Source organism: Bacillus rossius, unplaced genomic scaffold (genome assembly GCF_032445375.1).
Source record: "Bacillus rossius redtenbacheri isolate Brsri unplaced genomic scaffold, Brsri_v3 Brsri_v3_scf55, whole genome shotgun sequence".
Lineage (NCBI taxonomy): Eukaryota > Metazoa > Arthropoda > Insecta > Phasmatodea > Bacillidae > Bacillus > Bacillus rossius.
This window is the reverse complement of record NW_026962755.1, coordinates 102,501-107,500: the sequence shown is the minus strand read 5'-3', so window position 1 is coordinate 107,500 and position 5,000 is coordinate 102,501.

Here is a 5,000-nt window from a genome sequence, read left to right as displayed (position 1 = left end):
TCTATATCATTGCCAACGGCCATATCACGATGAACACACCGGTTCTCGTCCGATCTGGTTGTAGTGCGCGCGAAAATCGGTGCCGCGATTTCCGCAATTTTTCGTATATAAAGTGCCGCGAGTGCTATTTTCGGGTGTGATTCGTGTTCCTCAAACACCTGTGCATGCGCACAATTGAAGGTAAGACGCGGCTTTGCCGAAAAACATTATAAACAGTGTTTAAAATATTCGTTAATGTATGTAAACAAACAATCTAGTTCAACCATAGAGCATGACTCTCATAGAAGCAATCTTTCGGGCGGGTGTGTTCCCATATCGACTTCTATTACTGATAAATTAATTGGAGCACCCCATACCTCTTCTGAAAGCAACATGGCGACTTGTATTAATATAAATACAAATAATTTAAATGATATGGATAACTCTAACCAAACCATGTACGAACTGTACTGCCCAGCAATGGGGGTAACTGTTGACAACGATTCTGTTTTCGGACATTTCGGCAACTTATTTCAAGTCGGTGTCCAAGACGACAAGAATATAATGTGTCGCATCCATTTGAGGCCCATTGAACAGGACGATCTGTCTCAACACCCATTTATTATTGCTGATAGAAAAACCTATCAACCCAGATTTTTTCATAAAGACCAAGAAATCCCAGACATTATTTGCGAGGATGATTTTCACAAATATTTCGTGTGCTACCAGGAAGAGCACATGTCTCGATCACCAACCAGCCCCGCTGCTGACCGCCAGAGTCCCCCGGGGGTTCGAACACCGCCACCAGCACAGGGTATCCCCAACATGGAGTGGCAGGAAGTCAGCAGAGGGGGAATCAATAAAAGGTGCTTCGCCCAAATGGACAACAGCCCAAGCAAGGACCGAGCAACAAAAACAAATCGTTACCACACACTGAGCGAGGAAGAGGACGACTTCCAGACAGCGACAGCTCAACCTGATGCACCTGTCAACCCCCCCAACACAGTTACACCCACGCCCACCTCGCACAGTACCACCAAGGCACATAAACCTCCGCCGGGCAAAGCTGGCCCAGCGATACCAGAAAAATTTGCCCCCAACAAGTTCCCGATGCCACCTGTGACGGTGAAAACTGGCATGAACCAGGCGTTCCACCAATACAAGCCGGCTCTCAAACAGTTAATGAAAAATGACTACGCCATCATTGTGACAAAGCACAATGTAAAGATAAAGACTGCCACCATCCCAGACCAGGAAAACCTAATAAAATTCCTTAAAGAAAAGAACTTTGAATGTTTCACACACCCGCGCCCAGACCAAAGGAACTCTCGATTTGTCATCCGAGGACTGGATGTCGACTACGACCAGGACGAGCTTGCTGCCCAAGTACGCTCCCTCGGTCTTGATGTTGCATCAGTGAAACGGATGGACCGGCGTACTCCAACTGGGGAGGACATCCCAGTGCCGCTGTTCCTCATTTCGCTCAATGGAACTGCCCAGCTATCCCCCATCCTCGGCCGCCACTACCTGGACCACATGGAGGTCAGGTTCGAGGCCTACCGAGGACGCCAGGAAATTCAACGCTGCGTGCAATGTCAACGCTGGGACCACTCCATCCACCTCTGCTGGATGAAGCCCAGATGCGTGCGGTGCCCGGGCGCCCACCCTTCCACGGAGTGCCCCAACGTTTCAGATGCCCCACCACACTGCGCCAACTGCGCGGACCATGACCTCCCGGCCAACATGCACATCGCCGCCTCCAAGGACTGCCCAGTCAGGCTGTCCATGCTGAATGCTAAGGTAAACCGCACAGCACAGCCACAACAAAAACTGCCCACCACCACCAGCTTCCCCCCACTTCCTCCCCCAAGAAACACATTCGCAAGCCAACTGAAAACATTCAAAACACAAGCAATAACCACACCAACCCACGACACACCACTGCCACAAGCCACTCAACTCCCAGCTCGCGTCACTCGCGTTCCTTCTAACTCAATGCCTCGTCATGCCAGTTACAATCATCCACCCCCTAAAAATCAACAAGCTAATGCTGAACCCAATGTCCTAAACGAATTTGCCGAATTGATTAAGTTAATTAAAGACCTCAACTTGCTGAAATGGGTTCCCTTTTTACTAGATGCCATCCGGAAATTTAAATCATCGCAGAACCAAGACGAGAAGTGCACAGTGATTTTCTCCGTCCTTAGTGCAATTGCCAATGCCCTCCCTTAAAATCATTATCTGGAATAGCAACAGCATCGCCAACAAGGCAGCCGAGTTCAATCATTTCATTTCACTCCACAAACCAGACCTGGTGTTCTTGGCGGAAACCTGGCTCAGGGCTGGCGTTCCGTTCACGGTGCCGGGATATGTGACGCATCGGGCCGACCGGTTGGGTGGCAAACAGGGGGGCGTGGCTCTTCTTGTGCGCCAAGCTTTGTCGCACCATAGGCGCCAAACGCCTCAATTGCAGCACATGGAAGCGGTAGCAGTTCGGCTGCATACGAACCCCACGCCCTTTACTGCCGTGGCCACTTACATCCCACCAACCACTCCATTCCCGGCAGAGGACCTCACCAGCCTTCGCCGGCTCGACTCACGCATCATACTGGCGGGTGACTTCAATGCCAGGCACAACTCCTGGGGCTGTCTCCGCAACAATTATAAAGGTATCGCCCTCCGCAAATACCTGAAGGAAACCACCTTAGTACTACATGCCCCTGACACGTTCACGTACCACCCACACTCCCATACTGGCAGCCCCAGTGTACTGGACCTGGTGATAGGCACATGCCTACCCAGAGTCAATCCCCTCAAAGTCTGCACCGACCTGACATCAGACCACTACCCTGTCATAGGGACAATTGACACCACAGTCACCCCTACTTCCACAAACACCATCTACGATTTCAAACAAGCTGACTGGAAAATGTATCGAACAGCTATGGACCAGCAGCTAGATCTGCAACATAAAGCCCGCACAAAGGAGGAACTTGACCAACATGTTCTTCACTTTGCTGACACCATTATCACCTCAGCCGCCCTCCATATCCCCAAAGTAAAACCGCACCCACTTGGAATACCACTCCCAGCCCACATCAAGACACTCATCTCGTACCGCAACAGGGCTCGGAGCCGATGGCAGCGTACCCGCCTACAGCCAGACAGGGACGACTACAATGCTCTGTTCCGACGGTGCAGAGTGGCCGTTGCTGAATGGAGGTCGGCGGGCGAAGTCAAAAAGCTCGACGCGCTGTCACTCGCAAATGGTTCGGTCTGGCGCTTCGCGCGCAGTCTCCGCGCCGCCAGGTCATCGATCCCGCCCCTAGAGGTGGACGGTGGCATGGCGGAGTCGGCGACTGACAGGGCGGAGTGCATGGCAAACCACTTTGTGAACTCATTCGCACCAGCACCCATACCACCTCACATCTCCAAGCTCCCCACACACTATCAACCCCCTCCGCCCCCAACGCCAGGCTCCCTCAAGACAGCTACGCCCAGGCAAGTGAGGAAGGAGATAGACCGCGTGCGTCATAACGCCGCTCCAGGCCCGGATGAAGTCACCCCACGCCTCCTCAAATCCATCTCACGCAAAGCACTCATCTACCTCACCAACATAATCAACAGCATTCTCATTTCAGGTCACTTCCCACGTCCATGGCGTGAGGCCACGGTAGTACCCATATTCAAGGGAAAAGGTGCATCCAATCGGCCGGCATCGTACCGTCCCATCGCCCTGCTCTCAGTGATATCAAAGGTAGCGGAGCGCATAGTTCTGGCCAGGCTGGAAGCGGAAGTAGCCCGGCTACAACCGCTGCCTGAATTCCAGTTTGGCTTCCGACGTCACTTATCAACACAACACGCATTAGCTCACGTCACCGACCAAATCACCCTCAGTTTCACACAAAGGACCCATACCGGCATGGTGTTGCTAGACCTGAGTCGTGCATTCGATACTGTCCACCATCACGCCCTAATCCTCAAGCTGGCCTTTCTGGGATTAAACCCTGCTCTTCGCTGCATCCTTCACTCTTTCCTGGAAGCCCGCACGTTCTGCGTACGGGTGGAAGGGTCCACTTCATCCTCTAGAGAGATCACTGCAGGAGTCCCTCAAGGGTCCACGCTCTCTCCCCTATTATTTTCCCTATATTCTCATGACATTCCCAAGCCCCCCGAATGCACGATTGTCATGTACGCGGATGACACCGCGCTGATGGTTAGACACCATGACCCCGTCCTTATTAAAGCCAGGCTGACCGCGGCCATCAACATAGTTAATCATTACTTTATGTCCTGGGGCATTCTCCCTAACCCCGCCAAAACCGAAGCCATTTTCTTCACCAGGCGACGCCCCCGCCTGCCACCCACACTGTTTGTGGGGGGCGCAGTGATAAAATGGAGCGATTCAGTGAAATACCTCGGTGTCACACTGGATCGCACATTGCGCTTCTCCCCGCACTTTTCGTCTGCCACTGCCCGGGCCTATCGCGCTTTTAACTCGATCTCCTCCCTCCTCCGCCCCCACAGCCCCTTGCCTGACCAGGACAGAGTGCGCCTCTTCAAGGCGTACATTGTCCCTATTTTACTGTATTCCTCTGTAATATTTGCCCATGTCCCCGACATCCGATTCCACCAAATAAAAACATGTTTCAATAAGCTACTCAGAGCAACACTCGGGAAATACAGACATGTAACTAACACACAATTACACGACCTTGCAGGCACACTATCACCACGCCAACTAGTCATTAAATACACAGACAAATTTTTCACAAAAGCATCACAACACCCGTCTACACTCATACAGAACATTGGACAACACAACATCACACGACCACACCCACATAAACTAATTACAGACTACCACCCAGGCAGGCCACCCTGACTGGGCAGAAGAAGAAAATCCTCCAACCAGCCACAAAAGTGTACAGTGCTACGGACATCCACCAAAGTGCCGTGCATCGAGACTGCAAATGAACGCCAACCAAAGCGACATAGATTCAAAAGTGCAACTTATGTAA